Here is a 25488-nt window from a genome sequence, read left to right as displayed (position 1 = left end):
AGGAGTACCTTTTTTTGTAAATAAGCCAATGAACCAACAGCAACAAAAAATTTTTAATTACGAATTTTTCTTATTATTTCTTTATTTAAAAAATTACAATTAGAAAAAGAGGTACTTATGCACTTATGTCACCGTACTGAAATGATAACGTTAATATTTTGAAAGCCATTCTTTACATGGGCGAGGTGTATGTTTTGTAACTAATCTGTACTTCCAACTAACAATTGAATAATAAAACAAAAGATATCGCGGTGAAACTTAAATTTAACTTGAAGATACTACTTAATAAACAGAAGTGCATAAGCACCAAAACAAATACAAAAAGAAAAAAAAAAAGAAAAACTCATTCCATTTTGCGGATGGCAGCTGCAGCTCAGGGCAAAATCTTTGTCAACATCAGGGAACATAGCTTGAAGATAAACCCCCAAAATTAATTAATTAGCCCCTATCTGTTCCTCCCACGTTATTTTAATAAAAAAATCCCAAATCGTGATATGAGAACGGGTAAAAAAAAATCCCCAAAAAACCAAGAAACCATCCAATAACCGCTTTTTCTCCGTTTGCCACACGCGCGCACATGTCTCGCCATCCACTCACACACAAGAGCGCTATATAAATCATATGATGCCGTATGTGGATCGTACTCAACTGTACATACGAGACAACTTTTACTTACACACACGACACTACAGGTGACTTGCTTACGTTTTTGTCTTATAAATGCATATGTTTGTAAACCGAAGCATATTTGGTATTTTTTTTTTAATTATTGCCTATCTATAGTTTCGTTTTCATAGAGGGTCTAACCGTTGAAGAAGATGATCATCAGCAAAACTGACCCACTTTTTTATACTACGGATGGCCAGTCGTGATTGAATAACCTTTTCTGTTTCCTTGCTGTTGTACATAATGTACAAAATATAGAGGTATTTTTTTTATAGAAACACTCCCGTTTCTAATCAGGTGGTTATGTCAGCTTTGCGATTGCCCTGAAACGATTTATATCTCGAACCCTTAAAAAAAAATTACCAAATATAGTTTCTCCCTCTCTCTTTCATATATATATATATATATATATATATATATATATATATATATGAGAGAAGCGATTTTTTAGTTAGTGCAGTCAGTACAGACAGACCTACGAAAAAGTTGTGTGTGTATATATATATATATATATATATATATATAACAAGTAACTTCTACCTATCTGGAGTAAAACCATTAAAAACTTTTCCAAATAGGTAGAAGAGTAACTTGCCTTTGATAACATTTACTTGTTATATATTTGTTTTATCTTTGGACCACTTTTTCGTACGTTTGTGCATTGCCATTGTACCTATTTACAATGCCTCCCCACGGGACAGAGTTGGACACCAGGGTCATTTTTAACGTGGAGAAAAGGTACAAAAATAAAAAAAAATGTCTCAGTCGTGAAGGAATGCTCATCCACCGAAAGAGAACAAGAAATGAAAGTGCAGCAAGAACAGATACTACACTTTGATCTTGGCCAAAAGGCCAAGTACGTTTGTGTATTGTAATACAAACTGAAAATTACGAAAATTCATCGAGTAGGAAATTATTTATGGTTAAAAGTAAATTACTTTATTATAAAGTAATAAAAGCACCCTTGCTCCACGCGGGAGTAGACCTTAGTAGAATGAAAATATTTAGTCTGATTACGTCCTACGTGAATGAAACACGAATGTTGCTGTGTAGCTAACTTGCCACAAATGTATTTTTGGTTAATAGGCATGAAGGCCATTGAACTAGACATCATCCAGTCCACTTACTGCCATAAGTTTTAAACCAACTGTTTTTATATTTAAAAGGGTTTATGTAAATTTTATAACGATTGTGTGCATTTTAATTAGAAAAAAAAAGGCGCACGTATAGAGACGGTACCCCCTACCCCCCTCCCCATTTTTTTATTTTTGTCTTTTTTGTTTTTTAATATTTTTTTTAAGCGGATTGTTATCGAATGGTCACTAATCTTCCAGATTTTCACAGAAAAAAAAATGAATATTTAACATTTTTAAGGGGAGGGGGGCATTACTGCTTCGTTCCTAATACAGCGTTTTAGTAAATCGATCCCCCATTTTAAAAGCATCGACTTTTTGGCCAAATTTTGCAAATTTAGCCCTTTTAAGCCTTTTTTGAAGGCTAAACGGCCTTAAAAAACTGCTAAAACTTAGCCGTAAAAAAGTCGATGCTTCCGAAATGGGGGATTGATTTACTAAAACGTTATATTAGAAACGAAACACCCTTAAAAATGTTAAATATTCAAGTTTTTTGTGTATATATATATATATATATATATATATATTTTTTTTTTTTTTTTTGATGATCTGATAGATTAGTGACCATTCGATAATAATCCGCCCCAAAAAATAAAAAAATGAAATGAAAAAAAAAAACGAAAATAAAAAATTAGAGAGCGAGCGGGGTACGTGCGTTCACCGAAAAAATGTACAAAACAGTTAAGTAAAAAAAAAAAAAAAAAAAAGGCTCAGTGCCCTTGTGCCATATTTTCATAATATATATATATATATATATATATATATAAATTGTGTGTGGACGTACTTGCTGAATGCTGTACACTTGCAGATAGTGATAGTTGCGTTATTACTCATGAGGTCGAAGCTACTCAAGTCGAAGGATACATTTTATTTATTCAACTGCTATACAATATTCATTTTTCACTGTTACCGCCAGTTTCATGCCTTAAAACGATTAAATTCCTAAACATTTAAATTAAAGGTTATTCTAATTTTAGCTTTAACTTTGATGCATTTTTTTTTTTTTTTTTTACCTTGGAGTGATACGTATATATGTACGTACATATACTTGTATTTCATAAAATAGTTCATCTGATTATATATATATATATATATATATATATATATATATATATATATATATATATATATATATATATGTAGGGTTTGTTTTACTGTACACATAGATTCGAAAAAGTTGTCAAAAAACAAATATATAATGTTATCAAAGGCAAGATAAGTTACTTTTCTAACTAACTGGATATGTTTTTAGTGTTTATATTTAATGTAACATGTTTATTCAACTCGAAAAATATACAGTTTACTGATGTATTCGAATTTTTAAAATGGCAGCCGACTCTGTCTTTGAGGCGGTAAGTTTGGGAAAATTAGTTATAAATAAAAAAAAAAAAACAGACAAAATACTGTTAGAAACTCGCTCAATATGTTACCGTGACATAGGCTGACATATTCGGCGGGTTTTTAACAGTATTTTGACTGTTTTTTTTTTTATTTATAACTCCTTTTCCCAAACTTACCGTCTCCGAGAGAGAGTCGGCCGCCATTTTGAATTTTCGAATACATCGGTAAATACTGTATGTTTTTCGAGCTGAATAAACATGTTACATTAAATATAAACACTAAAAACATATCCAGTTAGTTAGAAAAGTAACTTATCTTGCCTTTGATAACATTTATTTGTTCTATATTTGTTTTGTGACAACTTTTTCGAATCTATGTGTACAGTAAAACAAACCCAAAATGGGTTCTTAAATTTAACGGAAAATTGGAGCATTTACTACACAAGAAATTTGGATGTACTACCAATTCCAATATTGGCAAGAACGTCTTGGATCTATCTTCCCATGATCTTTCTACCTCTGAATTATTAATACTTGATCATGGTTTAGATTTTTGTATACCATTACCTGGTGTCAAACGGGAAGAGGTATTTTCTGAATTTGAAATCCTCAATGCACAAGCAGGAAAACTTTCACCAGTCTCTGAAATTAAAGTAAGGGATTTAAAAGCAAGATTAAACGACCTGGCCCATAGCTATGCAAGTACACCAATTTCCCATTCAGAGTTTAAATAGCGCAAAGAGCATTATTCAGTTATTAAAACTTTGCGAAAAAATAGTTATTAGTTATTACTAGTTATTAGTTATTACTAGACCAAATAAAGGTTCAGGGATTGTAATACTAGATCTTCATGATTATGTCGACAAAATATCTACCATATTGAACGACATGGATAAATTTATAAAAATGGGCCCTGTCGCAACTCATAATCGTACAATCTCTTTAGAATCTAAATTTCAAGAGAGATTAGTTAAGTGGGTTAAGAGTGGTGTACTTCCATCGGACATAATGAGATAAGACCCTCAATATCGATCTGCCCTAGATTGTATGGTTTCCCAAAAGCTCATGCAGTAGGTATTCCCTTAAGGCCCATTTTGTCTATCGTAGGGTCATCACAGCATAAAGTTGCAAAATGGATCTTAAATATTTTGCAACCAGTATTGAAATATTACAGTAAATACTGTTTGAAAGATTCATTTTATTTTGCAGACTTTATTCACAGGTCTAAGGTTGTTAATAAATTCATGTGTTCTTATGACATTAGCAACTTGTTAACTTGCGTCCCGATTTCAGAGACTATAGATATCTGTACAGGTTTTTTATATCGTAGTCAAATATCGCCTCCTCCCATTTCTGAAAGTATATTCGTTGAACTGATGAAATTTGCCACTACATCAGTTGAATTCAGCTTCAACGATGTAATGTATCGGCAAATAGAAGGTGTGTCGATGGGCTCAGTTTTGGGCCTGATAATGGCAAATATTTTTGTGGGTTTCCATGAAGACCAATTGCTTTCTGGACCCATCAAACCATTGATCTATTTTCTTTATGTGGACGACACGTTTTGTCTCTTCGATAACCAAACAGAGGCAAATAATTTTTTCTCCTTACTTAATAAAATGCATCCCGCGTTACAGTACACTTCTGAAGGAGAGTCTAATTCATCCCTAGCTTTCCTTGATGTACTGGTAATGAAAACACTGTCAAGTTACCTTACATCAATATACCGTAAACCCACGTTCACGGGACTGTATACACATTGGGATTCATTTTGCCCCCGAAAATGTAAGATAAATCTAATTTGGACCCTAACACATCGTGCCCTTATAATCTGCTCCAAATTAAAATTGGATGAAGAATTAAAAATAATTACTGACACCCTCTCCAAAAATGGGTACCTGTTCGATGTGATTAGGTCAGTTATACAGAGGAAAATAGCAGAGTTCTCTGTAACTAAAATTCAAACGGTCAATAAATGCCCAGTATATCTGCATTTACCTTGGCTGGGGGCAATAAGTGAGAAATTTGCAAAGCAAATTAGTTCAACAGTGCAAAATTGTTATTTTGATGTTGTGTTCTCTACGAGAACGTTAATGCCATCTTCTTGAAAAGATATTCTACTCCCCCTCATCATAATAATAATGTAATTTGCAATTTTGAATGTAGTTGCAGTGCCAACTATGTGGGTCGAACAACATTAAGATTGGATGGAAAAGTCCAACAACACGTACCTACCAAAATCAGAAATGGGACATAACCAAACAACAGACGGGTCTTCAATTACTAACCACCTTATAAAAACCCGTCTTGTGCAGCAAACTTTAGCACAAATTCTTTTACAATCTTGAGTCGTGCTCACTCATTATTTCAGTTAAAGATCTTGGAGACTGTTCACGTTTGGTTGAGAAGGCCTTCCCTCTGCAAGCAGAAGGAATGCCTCTTAGGTTTGAGCGTGATTAGTCTCTAGGATCTTCGAGTAATATAATGTTATTGCATTTTTTTGTCCCCCCGCCCCTACATAACGCAACGTTATCTTTACATAATATCGATTCCCATTCGTGTCTTTCCTCCTTTTTTTTTTTTTTTCACTCAAATCCCTCGATACAGCTTTGATAAAGCAAGGGTGAAACCGGTCAGCTGACTCCCCCATTGTCCTTTTCCCCTTTTTATTCTCTTCATCCCGTTAACTTTATTTTAAATGTGAATTTTATTTTAACACTTTAATCATGAATTTTCGTCTTCTTTTCATGATTGCATTATATATATATATATATATATATATATATATATATATATATATATAATAGCATAAAGAGTATTATTCAGATATTAAAACTTTGTGAAAAAATAAATTGTTAGCTATTACTAGACCAGATAAAGGTTCAGGGGTTGTAATACTAGATCATTGTATATAATGAAATAAGAATTACAGTTAAGTTTACCAAAATAATCCAAGATGGCAAAACTAAAGTATGTTATAAATATTGAAGAGTTAATATTTATAAAGTAATCTCAACCAGATGTAAAAGCTCGATAAAACCAAATAGGAAATACAGCTTATAATAATAACAAGTAGTTAATAAAACATGTTGAAAAACACTTTGAAAAAGAGTTAAAAACATATTTAATTTTAAAAAGGAAGCACAAAATAAGGGGATACTCTTAAAAATAAGTGGATAGGACTATCCACTTATTTTGTGCTTCCTTTTGAAAACTAAATGTTTTTAACTCTTTTTCAAAGTGTTTTTTAACATGTTTTATTAACTACTTGTTCTTTTGTATATTATATTATATATATATATTATATTATATATATATTATATTATATATATATATTATATTATATTATATATATATATATTATATTATATTATATATATATATATATATTATATATATATTATATATATTATATATATATATATATATATATATATATATATATATATATATACTTTGCTTTCGTATAAGCTATATCGCCTGAAGAGGTCTCTAGTTACTGGTAACTAGCTGAGCGAAACATGCTTATGACTGTGTAGCAACATATTTCTACTTATGTAAAAACAAATAAAGAGTATATATATATAGTTTTCTGTTTAAATATAATTCAGAAACACATCAATTTTCAGAATAGAAATTTATTGTTTGAATAAAGAATACCATTCAGAGAAAAAAAATCTAAACTTTATTCTTTATTCAAACAATAAATTTGTGAATAAAATTTAAACAAAAAAAACTATAAATTCCATTTGCTCTATCAAGTATATTGAGCTATTCTCTTTTTGACTATGATTGTCTTATATAATACTAACCCGGGTGCCCGGCGTTGCCTGGGTGTTTGGAGATGTAAAAAAAAGAGAAAAAAAAGATTTGGTAGGGAGGTAGGTTCGAACCCGAAGCCTTGAGGCGAAGGTGGTGAAAAAGAAAGTGTGAAAAAACCTGACGTCGTACCGCTCGGCCAGGACAGGAGAGGAACTGAAAAACGTTTTAATTTAACGATTAAAAACTTAAGTGACAGGTGTGTGAATTTAATAAGGTCAAACATCACGCAATTTAACTTTGGCGCTGCAAGCCAGTTTCTGCATATTTGTTTGTTTCCCCCGCCAAGATGTTGGGGGAAAACAGCTCCCCTAAAAGGGGGAGTGTCCAAATGAATAACATTTGTCTGATATGACGGGGGGTTTTTTCCCCTCCATTGATCAAACATCATTGCTTTCTGGACGTCTTGGCACAAAAGACTGAGAACAAACTTCGCTTTCACAGTTTTGCTTTTTTTATACGGAAAAGCAAAACAAACACGCGGTGAGTGAAAAAAAATCTCGAAAATAGCGTGTAAAAGTCGCCCAAATTAAAGATACCCACAAGCACGTTTCGTAAATCTTAGATATTATAATCTGGGAAGCATATAAAAGGTTCTAAGAAACAGTAACCTCCCCGAGCACCCCCTCCTTCTCCAAAAGCCTTTGCCAGACATACACAAAAAATGCAAACACGCACACATTTTCGCTTTTCTATTATAGACTAGCGGAGGGGTACCCGGCGTTGCCCGGGTGTTTGGAGGTGTGTGTGGTTTTAGGTAAATCAAAACACCCGGATGTTTGTGTCGGGGGGGGGGATAAAAAACAGTTTTGGTAGGTAAATATGAAGGATCAAACCTGAACCCTTGAGTCAAAGTTGGAAATTAAAGTGCGAAAAAACATGTGTGACGTTAACCACTGGGCCACCACGAAATAGTAACGAAAACATGTTTGAATTTATTTAAGTATTAAAAATTGGCAGGTGCCCGCACTTAATGAGGTCAACTTTGACTGCGGGGCAGTAGTTTATTTACTGTGGGACAAGATTTATTTTTTTTTGTTTCCTCAAGATGTTGTGGGGAAAACCAGCTCCCTATAAAAAGGGGATTGTCCAAATTGAATAACGATTGTCTGATATAAGGAGAAACTCCACATTGATCAAAGCTGATTGCTTTCGGGCGATCGCGACCGGAACATTACCGCCAGAATTAGTTTCGCTTTTATTATATGAAAAAACCTAATCCACATGCGGTGATCGAAAAATGTTGAATATTTATCTTTTCAAAGTTAAGCAAATTAAATAGACAGGCGACCCCCTTTATTAACTTGTACATATTATCATTTAGACGTGATATAAAAAGTTTTAAGAAGGAATGAGCCGACCAAGAAGTCCAGCGAAAAAAGCCTTTTACAGACATACACAAAAAGTGAACATACATACATACATACACACATTTTCACTTTTATATATATAGATTACCTCCAAAAACATTCTGTAAGACTTAATACCACACGATTAATTAATCTGTGTTCTTATTCATCTCAGGATTGTGATATATATATATCTCAGGATTGGGATATATATATATATATATATATACTTAGTTATATTTTTGGGAAAAAAGAATTCCATCAGATTGCTCTATTATGAGGAAAAATTTTCAAAATAAGAGCGTAATATTTATATTTTTATTTCAGAAATTTAGATAAGCTGTTGGTACCGTTGGTTTCAAACCTGATATAAGGGAACCGTTCAAGGTCCCCAATATCAAGCTCTTTTCAGCCGATCTATCTCATCTGTCTACACAGAAAGAAAAATGGACAATATAAAAGTATATACTAGTGCAATTCAATAATGCAAATACATGAATAGGGGGTGGATAAAAATGCTCTTAATACCAAATGATTTTTTGGAATCCTAATGCTATACCCATCCCTGTTCGTGTATTTCCTTTTATTGAATTGATGGTTATTAAATCTATATGCACTTAAGCTCCGTCTCATGTTGTGCTTTTTATTAGCACGGGAAGTCTCCATTGAAAAAAATTTCTAATTTGTCTAGAAATCAAGCCCAACATAAACAAATTCCTGATGAACCGTCCTCTTAAGTAATGACTCTTTATCAAATCTCCAGTACTAATGAATACTGCAACACTATCCCATTGATTACTGTACACAAAATAACCCTTATCCCCGAGTGGCTTCTGGGCCTTGATAAGTGGTGACCTTCATGTAAAAAAAAAAAAAAAAAAAAAATTCATCTATATTAAAAAATGAAAATATACAAAAATCTGTATCATGTATGTACCCGTGGCGAAACGAAAATAATCACGTAAGTTGATCAAGTAGTTGTATTTTGAACTAGTCTGGGTGCCCGGCGTTGCCCGGGTGTTTGGAGGTGTGTGATGAGCAAAATAAAAAAAAAAGTGATGATAGGCAGGCTCTAACCCATACTGCAAAGGAGGAAAAGAATGTGAAAAAAAAAATGTGATGTTTTTGTCGTTGCGCCCATAGCCAAACTGGAAGTGGCAAAGGTTTAAATTAAGGCTAGTCAATCGAAACGAGGGGATGACTTTCGAAAATATTGGTGAAAAAAGCGACTCCTCCTTGTAAAAAAGTGCTCAGTTGAGGGTGAAGGAATTAATGTTTTTAGCCAATTTTTCGATATTTGTTGTCCGAAGGGTTGAGCTTCAAAACGATACCAATCTTGTGAAAATCCGTCGTCTCTGTTGAAAGTTTTAGTCAGACATACATACATTTCTTTTTTTACATGGTAGTTACCACTTATCAAGGCCCGGAAGCCATTTGGGAATAAGGGTTATTGTGTGTACAATAATCAATGGGATAGTATCGTAGTAATCATTAGTATTGGAGATTTGATAAAGTGTCTTACTTAAGGGGCCGGTTCATCAGGAATTTGTTTATGTTGGACTTGAAGACATCCAAGTTGTAGTCAGGTGGGAAACAGGCAAATGGAAGAGTTCCACAGGCGTGCACGTCTAAGAAAGAAGCTTTATTCATGGAATCTACGTTTTGATTTTGGCACAGATAAAGAGTGGGGAACATTATTGACAGTGGTTTCAGCTAGACAGGTGTTTATTGTGAAAGATTGGCGAGGGGGGGCAGAGATTGGGGCTCAGACGAGCACTTTCCATGGAAGTAACAATAAAACAAAGACAGGCTCGCAACATCTCTTCTGTGAGAGAGAGGTTGCAGGGAAGAGAAAAGAATATTGCCCACTAAGCCACAAAGTCTATTTTGTACTCTGTCAAGGCAGGATAGGCTGTTTTTAGCAGCTTCTGCCCATATGTGGTAGCAGTACTCCATCCTTGGACATACTTGGCTTTTATATAGATAGAGAATTGCATCAGCAGTGAGATATCTTCTGGAGCAGTAGAAGAATCCCACTATTTTCCCAGTGACATTGGCAACAGTCTTGATGTACGTGTTCCATTTCAGATCAAGAGTAAAGGTCAATCCCAGAAGCTTGTCAAAAAATGGAGCCTCCCCAAGACGAGAGCCATCTATTTTAATTGATGTCAGATGGGGATCAGAGCGTTGATAATTTAAAGATAGGAGCTTGGTTTTAGATGCATTAAAAGTAACCAGCTACCTCTTCCCCCACTGTACCATGCGCTCAAGATCAGAGGAGAGAGAATCAGAGAAAACTTTGTTATTTACGGCCTTTGATGTGTTGCCATAGATGGTCGTGCCATCAGTATAGGTGTCAATGAATGATTTAAGTATGTGTTCTGGGAAATCATTGATGTAGATCAGGAAGAGAGTTGGGCCCAGGATGGACCCCTGAGGAACTCCAGCATTAATACTGTGGGCCTCTGATTTCTGCCCATCAACCACTACTCTTATGAGTCTATCAGAGAGAAATCATTTAATAATTGAGAAAACATTTCCAGTTATACCATAGATAGAAATCTTGTGAAGTAGGCCTTTATGTCATACCTTATCGAAGGCCTTTGATATGTCAAGAGCAATTGCCCTAGAAAGGAACCCTTTATTGAGAGATTCACTAATCCTACAAGATATAACCGTTAGCACATCTGCTGTAGATCTAGCAGAACAGAAACCATATTGCATGTCAGTAAGAAGGTTATTTCTGCTGAGGTGGTTTACTATTTCTCTATTTAATATGAATTCCAGCAGCTTACTCATGACACACAGGAGACTTATTGGTCTTTACTGAGAGGGAGATGACTTATCACCTGAATTCTTAAATACAGGGCATACTGATGAGATTTTCCAGGGTGTTTGGAAGCACTTCTCTTTAAGACAATGCTTAAACAGTTTTGTAAGTATGGAGGCAAGTTCTGGTTGAAGCTTTTTCAACACTATAATTGGGATGCCGTCAGGGCCAGTTGCTTTACTGGAATCAAGGTTCTTGATTAGCTTGGCGACCTCACGCACAGATATTTGTATGTTGCATAGCATGTTGTCTGTTATAGGAGGAAATACGGGGAGTTGATGACCTTCATCGCATAGGGTAGAATTATCTGCAAAGTTCTTGGCAAATAATTTGGCCTTGTCTGATGAGATGACCTCAGTTCCATTGATGGTTGGGATAGAATGCACACTTTTGTTCAGGATCCTATTTGCTATTTGCCAAAACTGGTGGGAACCAAGCCGCTGCTCAGCTACTTTGGATTTAACAGACTGAGCATATAACTCTCTTGCATTTTTTATTACTCTTTTACAGTGGTTGCTGGCAGTCCTGAAAGCAGCTTTAGTCTCAGTATGTCTATTACGTTGGTAGCTATGGAAAAAGTGATTTCTGTGTGCGATGGCAGCAGCACATTCTGGGGAGAACCATGGCTGGCTGTTAGGTTTTTGTTGGAATTTTTTTAGATGGTATGAATTGGTCTATGCCTACAATTAACAATTCGGTCAGGTCTGATACTATAGAGGACACATCCTTTTTAAACATGGAATGCAGAGGTAGGTCAGATCTGAATGTACGGAAGCTCAGTCAGCCATAGAGTATCGATATACAGTATGATATACATTTAAACAGACAGGTGAGATTTATATTATAACTGGGGGTGCCCAGCGTTGCCTGGGTGTTTGGAGTTGTGTGTGTAAGGGGAGGTAAAAAAAATCGGAAAAACCAAAACAAAAAACAGCGAATGAACTTAAAAAAGGAAAGAAAAAAAAATCGGAAAAACAAAAAAAAAAAGCGACAAACAGAAAAACATGGTATAAATAACCCTGTCAGATCGAACCTGCAATCTTAAGATAATGCTGATGACCGCGTCTTTGGAGGTGTGTGTGTAGGGGAGGGGGTAAACTAAAGAATAAGCGAAGTAATAATCCTGTTTAAATTAAAAAAAAAAACGTTGCCCGGGTGTTTGGAGGTGTAAAAGAAAAAAAAAGGTTTTGGTAGGGAGGTAGGCTCGAACCTGAAGCCTCAAGGCTAAGGTGGAAAAAACAGTCTGGTAGGTGACCCCGACACCAAAGTGACAGAGAAGTGACAAAATTAAACGTTTAAAAAAACTGCAGGTGGTTTAAACTAAAGTCAGCGATTTCTAGGTCAAACATGACGTCATTGTTGTAGTTGCAGTAGGAGAGAAAATGAAGGAATGACTTTTTTTGCTATCCCTCCCTTACAAAACAATTTCAGAGGACATCATCAGGATTTGGTTAAAAAAAATACTGAGGAAATAGGTTACAGACCATATGCAAGTGAAGAGGGTAGGAACGTTCCTTCGTATTCTGGAAAAGAATTTACAAACGTGCATATAATGGGGAGTGTATTATTCTCTCACTCTCTCTCTGTACATATATATATATATATATATTACTACTTTATTTAATCATATAAATTAATATACGAAAATATAATTTTATGCATAAATTTTCAGTATTTACTTCAACAGTGCTCAATACATAGGTAGAAAGTTATAAAAATATGTATATATATGGAGGTTTAAAAAAGTCCTTTACCAACAATGCTTCAAGCAAACTACCATTTACTTATATATATATATCCAGACGTTAGATATATGCATGCATGTTTACTGAACTTTTTTTTAAAATGTTATTTTTACGTTTAACATATTTTTATTTATATTTGTTAGTTAATACCTTATTAATTTTTTCAAATTTATCTAAGGAGAAACAGTTAAGGATATATAGAATGTGTGTTCGTCAATCGGAGTCGATTATGACCATAGACAACTAGTTGTGTGTCCGAAGGTGGCTGATCAGTCCAATCCGGGCGAAGCTTCCAGTGATTCCGCACCTGCTACCACCGCTGCTCGCCCATCACCACAGGACTTTTGTATTTGTCAATGACTAGCGCTGGAAGGAGATTTAAGTGAAGGAGGCTTGCGCAAGACCAACCTCACTCTCTCTTCCGAAATAAGCCTTGCCCAGCGGCAGGGCAGAGTCGAGACAGCTGGAGACCTATCCGGATGCAGGAGCTGCCGGAGGGATGGGCAGTGCGCTGGCCAACCGCCTGAGGGGCCCCACTCCTGATTTTCTGTCTGGGTTTACTCAGAGTAAAGATATATAGAATAGATACCCAGGATCTACATTCATATTTTGCTCTTTATTATATTTCTTATAATGGGGACTAAATTGTAGAATCCTTTTCTCTGCCTGATGGTGTTGGTATTTAAAATGAGTGTTGATTCTAAAAGTCTTTGTTCAGCTCTACCCGGAACGAATTTGATGATTTTTTGCATGAGTACAGCTGAAAACTGAACGAGTTCAGCACTGTGGGAAAAAATGAATTGGATGCCATCAGCTACAATAAAGTTCCCAGAATTGATTTTTTTTTTCAATAAAAGTTTTAAAATTAAGCTGTAGTGTTATTTTATTTAGGGCGACAATTTTATAGTTCGACCTTGTAAATGAATAAACAATGAATATACCTCTGCTTATTTTTGTGTATATCTTTTTCTTTTTTTTTTTTTTTTTAATTTTTTTACGTAGGAGTCACCACTAATCAAGGCCCAGAGGCCACTCGAGGATAAGTGTTAAAGAGTGTACAGTAGTCAATGGGACAATATCGTAGTAATCGTTAGTAGTGGAAATTTGGTAAATTGGATTACTTAAGGGGAATGGCTTATCAAGAATAAGTTGGACTTGAAGACGACCGTATTGTAGTCAACTGGAAAGCAGGCAAACGGAAGACAGTTCCACAGGCATGCATTTCTAAGAAAGAAACTTTGTTCATGGAATCTACGTTTAGGTTTAGGCACAGATAAAGAGTGGAGGAGATTATTGAGAATGCTTTCAGCTAGACGAGTGTTTCTCATGAAAGTTTGGTGAGGAGGAAACCATAGATTGGAGCTCAGACGAGCATTTGCCATGATTGTTTTTTTTTTTTACTTCAGTTCTGAAAAATCAAGGGCCTCCTTCCTGCGAGTAACATTTGATCTCTATTTGAGATGTATAAATATTCAAATTTTACATTTGTTTCTTATTTGGCTAGTAAAGGAAGATATTTAGCTGTCGAAGGTCAACTAAAGATAAATTTTGCCGTAGAGTTTATGCCTGGCTAAATCGTAATTTTTGATTGAACTGCCATTTTATTTTATTTAAAAGTTTCAGTTTTAGGGTGAGAGGTGCTGGACAAAGTTGTTGTGCAGAACATCAAACAATCAACACAAGTAGACCATCAGCCGACATCTTATGGTTCTCTGAACATGTGTTGCTTTTATTTACATTTCCACGTCGCGCATACGTTGCATATGGCGGCGGCTGCTGCTGCTTACCCAGCATCAGTGGATCTGTTGCACACAGTCAACGCCATAACTGTAATCACTTGAGACTTAGCATAAGAATAGCCAGGTAGCGTCAAGCCTCTTGTTAAAAGGAACATAGATGCTAAACCTGAATAGTAAGAAAGATCTTTTTCTGCTCCTATTCATTTAGTGAAAACTTGACGTCATAATAAAAGCAAACCGTGGTTCGGGCACGTTGAAAGAAGCAAAGGGTATATCAGCACTTGATAGCAAAATTAAAGCCAGGCGCTCTCGAAGGACATGTTAAGAAACCATCAGGCAAAACCATAAACAGTGACAAATAGAATGTAATGACTACATTAATATGGTAACAGACAGGACCCACATGTTGTACGCAGACAGTCATAAGAAAAAAAAGACAAGGAAAGAATTAGACTCACTTTTTTTCAATTGAAACAACAGACATTTATTTACAGGTACTTCCAGAATAACGCCTTGTCTTTTGTTCAAAAGTCGTCTCGTATTCCAATGTGCTTAACAAGACTCTGCCGTGTTGAATATGTGGTACTCTATCTTCGTCAGGCCACGTTTAGGACATGTCTTTCCCTGTCGCCGATGGCTCACGTATGTAACGCATCTATTTCCACTCTCTCGTGTCTCGAACACATCTCGAATACCTACTTCTCTGAACACGTATTGCTTTTATCTACATTGCCATATCGCATATGTTGACTGCTGCTGCTGCTAACTCAGCATCAGCGGATCTGTTACACACTGTCAATCCCCATAACTGTAATCACTTGAGACTTAGCATAAGGATAGCCAGAGAGTGTTGAGCCTCTTATTAAAAGGAATATAAGACGATAAACTTGAATAGTAAGAAAGAGTTTCTTCTGCTGCTATTCATTTAGCCTTTTGGCCAAGATCAAAGTGTAGTATCTGTTCTTCAGATGCTGCACTTCCATTTCTTGTTCTTTTTCGGTGGAGGAACAGTCCTTCACGACTGAGACAATTTTTTATTTTTGTATCTTTTCTCCACGTTAAAAAATGACCCTGGTGTCTAACTCTGTCCCGTGGGGAGGCATTGTAAATAGGTACTATTCATTTAATATTACTTTTGTTTAAGGATCAAGCGTTTTCTGGTAATTATACATTCACTGTTAAAATGACATAAACAAAGCTATCAGGATTCGATATTTTTTAAAAATAACTCACAGTTAAATTAGATAAAACTTGTGAAATTAATTTAGATAGAAAATAACCAGAATAATGTCTCAAATTTTTTTAGTGTGTGTGCTTAGCCTCAACCAACGATGACAACAGCAGATATCGCCGAATCAGTGATCAGACTGTCCCATTGTATGTCATTAGGGCTTTGACAACAGCATATTCTTTTCATTATTTGAATCTCCTAACAGCATTCTCAGCAATCACTGTTGTTTTCGTCGCACCACGTTTTTTGACCAAGTAAGCCTCTGGCCGGCTTTGGGTAAGATTGAAACCGCTATCTTCAGATAATTCTCATCTGGAACCGTAGAGATTCAACGTCTTTATCAACTGCGCCATGGGCCCCGAAGGGCGATCAAGGTTGGATTTTTTGATCTTATAAATCCACGTTTATTTATTAATTGGAATTCATTATTGAGATGAGTATTATTTATATTAATTTATTTATTGTGGACTATCATTCTCAACTTTATTAGTTGTTGTTTCACAACGTTTCGGCCAACTATTCCTTAGGCCTTCGTCAGGTGGTAACCGTAACGGATAGGAACTTTGAATCTCCTAGCTGCATTCTCAGCAATCACTGCCATCCATAGTTGTTTTCATCACGCCACCTGACAAAGGCCTGAGGAATAGTTGGCCGAAACGTTGTGAAACAACAACTAATAAAGATGAGAATAATAGTCCGCAATAAATAAATTAATGAATATTTTTGCGCCTCACACATTTGGATAGGTTTGGCACTGATGGCGAAAAACAAAAATGAAGTAAAACTTTCATCATGTATTTACTTGTTATGGAATGAATATGGTATATTCCAAAAATCACAAAAATTGGTCAAGTAATTTTTATTTTATTTTCAAAAAACGAATTTCCCGTTTTTTACTGATAAGTGAAGGTGGAAGCCATTTTAATATTCTTCAAATTTTGTTTTTAACTTATATAAAATGACCTTTATAAAATAATGTTTTCATTAATTGAAAATTTTATTTTCTGAAAAAATTAAAAATGTACATGTTATGTTAATAAATTATTGTTTGGTTTTAACTTTCCGACATTATCAAAAACAAAAAAAAAAAAAAAAATTGAAATGAAAATCGGTTGTCTGCCCTTGATTTTACTATCGCAGCATCTTTTTCCCTGCTTATTGAGTAAAATTTGATTTTCTTGAAAAAAAAAAAAAACAAAAAAAACTATCTAATCAAATTATGTGATTTTTGGAATGTTTCATCTTCGTTCCGTGGTTGGTATATATACATCATACAAACTTTTCTGTATTTCCTTTACCTTTTAGATTTCTGCCATAAGTGCCAATCTGAATAAGCACACTTTCCTTCTGATTTGTGCCGATATGCGTTTCTTCACATTTTTTGCACCACTTTTTAAAATAAAAATGCTGTATCTTTATTAAGACGCAAGATCAGGCAATGAAATTTGACATATAAGTCTACTTTTATTTAAAGAATCCAAATATGGCACTGAAAATCTCCGGAAACTAATAGTTTCCAAGTAATCTACAGCAAATGATTCACTGAAGTTAAGCAATGTTGAACCTGATCAGTACCAAATGGGTGACCATTTGAGACTTCCAAGTGCTGTATGTGCTCTCTGCTTATCTCAGTATTGCTTCTAGATTTCTCTTTGCCACGGCACTCAAACAGTGCTGATACAGGAGAATGTGTGGTTGGAAATTGCGCAACTCTTGCCTCGCAATTACACACACAGCTGCTCGTACATAGGGTATCCTTTGTCTTTTGAGACTGAACGGAGGCAAGAGAATGTAGATTGTTGTTTGTTGATGCATCTGAAATGCATAAAAAAAAACAAATGGTGGCATTTTGAGGATTTAAAGTGTTTTTTGGTATTTTATTTATTGATTTTATTTTATTTTATTTATTTATTATTATTTATTTATTATTATTTATTTTATTTATTATTTATTTATTATTATTTATTTTATTATTTATTTATTTATTATTATTTATTATTTTATTATTTATTTATTATTTTATTTATTATTATTTATTTATTATTTATTTTATTTATTATTTATTTATTATTATTTATTTTTATTTACTTATTATTATTTATGTATTATTTATTTTATTATTATTTATTTATTTTATTCTGTGTATAATTAACTTTATTCATATTTATTTATGTTTATTATATAAGTGTTTAATTTTGAATATTTAAAGTGCTTCTTTTGTATTTTATTTATTGATTTTATTTATGTATTTATTTAATGTTTTTTAAATAAGTGTTTATATATTGTATTTCTGCTAAATGCGGCTTCACTTTCAGGGTAATTGCAACTGATTTGATTCAAATCTGTTTGTGGAATCCATTGTTATTCTTTAAATTTAATCATGTAGAGTTAGTGTTAATATTCTGTTTAATTTAATTTATTTTTAAATTTTAAATATTATTTGTATAATTAAAATTGTTATTTATTTTTGATCCCCAATTTATGTTTTCAGTGACATCCGTGCTTCCGTTAGTCCGGACGATTGCCAGATAACCGTCCATTAGTTTTTCCTGAAATTTTGCCACAAATTGTATTTCATTAAATAGATGTGCAGGTGAAAAAAAATTTTTTTGCAAATATTCTTATTGTGTCCCCAGAGGCCAAAAAGAGGTAAAAAATGGCCAAAAATGACACGTTTTGCCCCATAACTTTTGATCCATCCATTTTTTCTGAAACTTGGCCAAAATATGGAGCCCATTGTTCTTAATATAAATCCAGTATGGGTGACCCTGGCAAAATTCTGGTTTGCGTCCCCAGGGACTTATAGTGTTAAAAACGCCCCTTTTTGTGGCTCTTTTTCATATTTCTCAACAAAAACTTGATATGTCTATATAGTGGTTTTTCACGGTGGTCAACTCGAATATACATGTGTTAAGGTCTAAAACTGCACCATTTTCCATTCACACTGGGATTTGGCATATCTAGGGTCTTAAAAGGGGTAAAAAAAAATGCCCCATAGCGGTTGATCCATCCATTAGATTTTCCTGAAACTTGGCCTAAATGTGGAGGCTATTGTTCTTAATATAAAATATTGCAAAATTCTGGTTCGCCTCCCTCTGGGACTTTTAAGTCTAAAAAAAAAATGCCTTTTTAGAGCTCTTTTTTCATGTTACTCAAAAACTTGATATTTATGTCTATATAGTGGTTTTCCATGGTGCATGAATTCAAATGATTCAGCATTCCCAGGAGCTCAAAAGGGGGTTACAAATGCCCCAAAATTGCAAAAAATGACACTTTTTACCCCATAACTCTTGCACCATCCATTAGATATTTCTGAAACTTGGTGAAAATGTGAAGGAAATGTTGGCCTTTCACATTTCTCACATCATTTCTTCACTATTTTTTGTGGCGTCATCTCACATGCAGCACCAAAGGGAGACCACGCACACATAGCTTGTTGTGTTACAGAAAGCAATATGGAGGACCTTTTTGAAAAGGTCAACTCAACAAATATTCTAGCATACCTAAGGAAAGTAAATTTATATAAGAAAATTTAAGGAAATTTAAAGTCACCCAAATATACACATCCATGTTTAAATACAACATTTAATTTCTTAGTTCAATTTTATAAAAAAGGGAGGAAAGGCTGAAAAAGTCCCCCCCCCCTCAATAAAAAAAGTTAAAAAAAAAAAAAAAAAAGGACTCCGGCATTAAATGACCACATAGGTTGATATGCCGTAAAACCAATCAATCAATCAATCATACGTCTTAAGGCGTGAAACTGCATCATTTGTCGATTTTCACTGGGATTCTGCATTCTCAGGAGCTTCAAAGGGATTACAAATGCCCAAAAATTGCAAAAAATAACACTTTTTACTCCATAACTTTTGACCCATCTATTAGATTTTTCTGAAACTTGGCGAAAATGTGAAGACAACGTTGGTCCTTAACACTTCTCACATTCATCATTTCTTCACTATTTTTTGTGGCGTCATCTCACATGCAGCACCAGAGGGGGACCACGCATGCACTGCTTGTTTATTTTATATTCGCTTTCTTTATCTATGGAGACAACACGTCGCATGATTAATTATATCCATATCTGTTGGTACCTATCCATTAAACCTCTGCCCTCTACTTCCTTCTATAAATTTAAATTTCTTTTATATACACACTAAATAATGTTTCAAGCAGACTACATTAACCTCATATAAATATATATCCCTCCCTAAAACCTCTGGCTTTGATGGACGGAAGACTAAAACTTACTGCTATGGTTTCAAATGATCTGAAATAACAGCAAAGGGAGACTTGATTCCAAATATTTCTCATATGTTATATCTCCCCTCTTTTTGAAAAAGGGTACAATTATGAATATCTCCAGTACCAAATAATCTCTATACACTGTAAAATTTACTTTATGTATGAAAACCATATCAGCAAGTTTTAGTCTAACCTTGATGGAGGGGAGGCCAGCTTTAGTTTTACTGCTTCTGTTGTTTCCCCTGTGGCCTTGCCAGGCCACTAATGTATAAATACACAGAACCCTGGGATATGGCATTAATCCATTCCAAGGTTGGGATTGTAAGGTGAAATCGCTGTATGGCGGGGTTTAAGCCAAATTTTATACGGTACATATTAAAAATTAGTACCAAAATACATTACAGTATATAATACACATGTATATAATCAAATAACGTTATAAATAACACTGTAAGGCGGCGCAAATACCGTAACCAGTGGCCGAAAAAACCTTGTATTCCACATTGTAGCCTGAAAAAAAATGTATCCCGGAGTTCTACTATATATATATATATATATATATATACTGCCACTAATACGAAACTAAAACCAACCGTAACATTTTTACAAGGCTGTTACGGCCATAAATATCGAAACAAAAATTTTTTAAATTAAGTATTGGGTAACAAAGAAATAACAAGATCTAATTTAGGAACCCAACGAATGGGATATATGTTTAAAAAGATTTTTTAAATGGCTTAGGGCTCTCTGTAGCAACTTGTCATGACTCTTGTCTTAAATAAGGATACGAAAATTAGGTGATATATTAATATTTAAATGGGATTTTCCGTAACCACAACAAAGGTAGATGTTTCTCGCATGCCTTTCCATCTAGGGGTTTCCCCTTCCTTCCTTCTCTTCAAAAATGCTCCATTGCCAAAAAGTGTGCTTATTCATAAAGTCTGAAGAAATGCTAGTTTTGAAAATTTTCAAACGACATAATGCTTGAAATTGTCGAACTGGACATGGAAACAATTGTAACGTAAATTGAAATACACTTTTTGTTGCCACCAACACCTTGTTTTGAAGTCTTGTTTTTGCTTACACAGTATATTAATGCTCAATTATAAAATTTGATAATTTTGTAGCTTACTCTTTAAGTCAACCATTTTTGGCTTAAAATTCATTGGTATATGAAAATTTACTGAATTTCACGAACTCAGTATAATTACATATAATTCTATATATATATATAATAGAGAGAGAGTGAGAGAGAGAGAGAAAAATTATTAACTTGAAACATACTCTGTATGTACTAATTGTAATGGATTAAAAAGTCTTTCTCAATGTTTTTTTTATGTTGAAAAAGATCCTTTTTCTATATAAATTGTGAAAAAAGCTCAATAAATACCTTTTTATTGGGTTTCAGAGCATATATAATCTCTCTCTCTCTCTCTCTCTCTCTCTCTCTCTCTCTATATATATATATATATATATATATATATATATATATATATATATATATATGTATATATATATATATATATATATATATATATATATATATATATATATATAAAAGACGAAACAGCTGTGCATATTTTTTATATATCCAGCAAAAGGGGGGGATACTATTTTTTTAGAACTTTTTATATACTCCTTAAATCATAATATCTACGATTTGAGCACTTAATATATATATATATATATATATATATATATATATATATATATATATATATAATCATAATATCTACAATTTGCGAACAAAAAAATCCTGGTTTACAGTGTTTGTCTTTTTTGTATAAATAAAGTGGAATTGAATCTAATCAAATCAACTCGCTGCCCTTCATGGCCAGCATGTCTTGAAGGCAATCAGCTTTGATCACCGTGGCGAATACCCTTCATATCAGACAATTGCTATGCATTTGAGAGTTCCCCTTTTTTTGGGGGAGCTTGGTTTCCCCAACATCGTGGGGAAACAAATAAATGAAACAGTGGAAAGCTGAACTGGCCTTCAGCCAATGTTCATTTCTGCATTCACTTAGCAAGTCAACTTTTTGATTAACATTGCTAAATTTGAACGCTTTTCACTTCCTATGGTCTCGTAGCGTAGTGGTAAGATGTCACGTTTTCTTTCACTTTCTTTTCCGCCTTTGCGTCACCGCATCACGGGTTCGAGCCTGGCTGACTACTAACACTTTTTTTTTTCTTTTACACCTCCAAACACCCGGGCAACGCTAAGTATCCCTGCTAATCTAATATGATAATTATTCAAGTTCAAGATATCAGGTTTTCTTAGTTGGTCATTTATTACTTACAATAAATGAGAAGGAACAGCAGTGTGTCAGTTACATGAACCAGGTAAGTTATCCAAAATGGTGTCCTTATAAGTTTTTTAAGGTAAGCATCTGACGAGTACGTGACTAAATATGCAGCAATAACATAATTTTGCAGACTTGTTAGTTGCAATACGAAAAAATATTGTAATGGATACCTTTTGAAAAGTAATAAATGATCAACTGAGAAAACCTAATCTATGGAACTTGGAGAATTTTTATATATATATATATATATATATATATATATATATATATATATATATATGACAAAACAAATATATTCTAAATTCTAAGATTTTATTAATTTTACCATTTATTTATTTTAGCACATCAAACTTTCCAAATATTTTACAGCACCTGTTTCGTAACGCAGAAACAATCACTTATTATGTCAATACTGAATTTTTCCACATTGACACATCATAAAAATTGAATTTTTTAACTTTAAAAAAAAAGAAAAAAATTGGGCATGATCACATTATGATTGTTTCTGCGTTACGATATAGGTGCTGCAAAAAATTTGGAAATTTTGACATGCTGAAATAAATAAATGTAAAGATGAATAAAATCTTAGAATTTGGAATATAGTTGTTTTGTCATCCATTTGTATATGATCTGTTGAATTTAACATACACTGAGCTTCATAAATAAAAGGATTTGTATAAATAAACCAAGATGTACTGACTCTCTTGGCGTTAAGTGCTACGAGTATTGTTCTCTGTATATTCTGTTTGGTTTCTTGCCCATAACCTCTAACTCACAGAAGAGATGTTGCGAGTTTGTCTCTGATGTATCGTTATTTTCATGGAAAGTGTTCGACTGAGCTTCAGTCTATGGTCTCCCCTTGCCAAACTTTCACAAAAAACACTCATCTAGCTGAAAACACTATCAATAATTCCTCCCACTCGTTATCTGCGTCTAAACCTAAATGTAGATTCCATGAACAAAGCTGTTTTCTTAGAACTGCACGCCTGTGGAACTCTCTTCCTTTTTCCTGCTTTCCAGCTGACTACAATATGATTGTCTTCAAGTCTAACGTAAACAAGTTCTTGATGAGCCGTTCCATATAAGTTAAAAAATTTACCAAATTTCCATTACTAACGATTATTATATTGTCCAATTGACTGCTGTACACACTTTAACCCTTGTCCTTGAGTGGCCTCTATGCCTTGATGAGTGGATGTAAAAAAAAAAAAAAATCTGTCTTCCTTCAGAGTTTACAATGTCTTCCCACGGGACAGAGTTAAACACCAGGGTCGTTTTTTTTTAACGTGGAGAAAAGGAACAAGAATAAAAATTGTCTCAGTCGTGAAGGATTTCTCGTCCACTGACAGAGAAAAAACTGAAGGCCACAACAACAATATCATCCTTTACAACATAGATCAAAGTGTAGTATCTGTTCTTCAGATGCAACACTTCCATCTCTCGTTCTCTTTCAGTGGAGGAGAAATCCTTCACGACTGAGGCAATTTTTATTTTTGTACCTTTTCTCCACGTTAAAAAACGACCCTGGTGTCTAACTCTGTCCCGTGGGGAGGCATAGTAAATAGGTACAACAGAGAGAGACAGGAAAAACCCTTTATGACGTCATGACATAATTAAAGGGTGATTAATAAAAGAAGTAGTGGGAGGAGAAGAGGAGGAAAAGAGAGAGAGAGAGAGAGAGAGAGAGAGAGAGAGAGAGAGATTCTATATAGTTTTACGAGATTTACCTTCCCAGGCTTATCTATCTATCTATCTATCTATCTATCTATCTATCTATCTATCATGTGTATTTAAGTAGTCTTCTTCTATTAGGTTGGTGCAAAAATGATATCATTTTCTCACATATGTTACTTTTATATATAACTAGCGGGGGGGTACTCGGCATTGCCTGGGTGTTTGGAGGTGTGTGTGGTCACCCGGGTGTTTGTGTCGGGGGAGGGGGGGGGTTAAAATAAAAAAAAAAAAGTTTTGGTAGGTAAGTATGAAGGATCGAACCCGAACCCTCGAGGCAAAGTTGGAAATTAAAGTGTAAAAAATAACGTGCGACGTTAACCACTGGGCCACCACAAAATACTAATGGAAACACGTTTTAATTTATTTGACTATTTAGAATTGGCAGATGCCCGTTTTAATGACTTAATGAGGTCAACGGGGTAGTATTTTATTTACTGCATGAACGCTTTTATTTTTATTTTTTATTTTTTTTTGTTTCCCCAAGATGTTGGGGGAAAACCAGCTCCCCATGATAAGGGGATTGTCCAAATTGTATAGCACTTGTCTGATATAAGGTGAAACTCCACATTGATCAAAGCTGATTGCTTTTGGACATTTTTGGCCATCGCGACCGACCGGAAAAATACCATCAGAATTAGGTTCCGCTTTTATTATACGAAAAAGCCTAATCCACATGCGGCGAGCGAAAAATGTTGAATATTTATCTTTTCAAAGTCGAGCAAATTAAATAGATAGGCGACCCTCGTTAACTTGTAGATATCATCATTTAGACGTGATATAAAAAGAAGTGAGTCGACTGATCGCTTCTCGGAAAGAAGCCTTTCTCGGACATACACAAAAACCAAACATACACACATACATACACACATTTTCGCTTTTATATTTATAGATTCCTAAATTAATTCATTGCTATTGATATAGCTGTGTTATATCATTTTGAAGCTCGTTTTCACTCTATTCGTTACTGTTCTCAATCTTTCATTCAATTTTTTTGCAGGCTTTTCGACAACATGGAGGACAAAATTCAAATCTGCACGATTTTCTTATTCCAGTTCAAATTAGGCAGACAAGCTGCTGAGACAGCTCGTGATATCAATGATGTGTTTAACGCAGGAACTACTAACAAACGTATGGCACAACGGTGGTTCAAGAAATTTTGCAATGGTGAGGAGAACCTCAAAAATGAAGACGGTGGCGTCCGGCCGACTGACTGCGGTTGATAGCAAACATTTAAAAGCCTTAATTGAAGCCAATCCTCACAAAACCTCTCGCTCACCGATTATCACTTTTTCAAGTATCTCGACAACTTCCTGCGCAAAAAATGCTTTAAAAGCCGAGATGATGTCAAATCGGC

General features: G+C 34.3%; 1 protein-coding gene across 9 annotated transcripts in view; it reads left to right on the top strand.

The window, feature by feature from the left end:
- LOC145266346 (ankyrin repeat domain-containing protein 17-like) overlaps positions 1–25488 on the top strand; it is a 331800-nt gene that overhangs the window by 21826 nt on the left and 284486 nt on the right. For 2 of the 9 annotated variants that reach the window (XM_080121952.1, XM_080121949.1), the window contains exon 1: positions 554–692. The exons of 5 other annotated variants lie outside the window; for them this stretch is intronic. The gene's annotated coding sequence lies outside the window, so the exon portion shown is untranslated. Of the gene's footprint in view, positions 1–553; positions 693–25488 lie in introns of those variants that run through there. 2 more of the 9 variants (XM_080121941.1, XM_080121942.1) reach the window with 2 other exon arrangements.

Source organism: Euprymna scolopes, chromosome 41 (assembly GCF_053919585.1).
Source record: "Euprymna scolopes isolate OS-2025 chromosome 41, ASM5391958v1, whole genome shotgun sequence".
Taxonomy (NCBI): domain Eukaryota; kingdom Metazoa; phylum Mollusca; class Cephalopoda; order Sepiida; family Sepiolidae; genus Euprymna; species Euprymna scolopes.
Note: the sequence above shows the minus strand (reverse complement) of the source record. Positions and strands in the feature narration are given on the sequence as shown.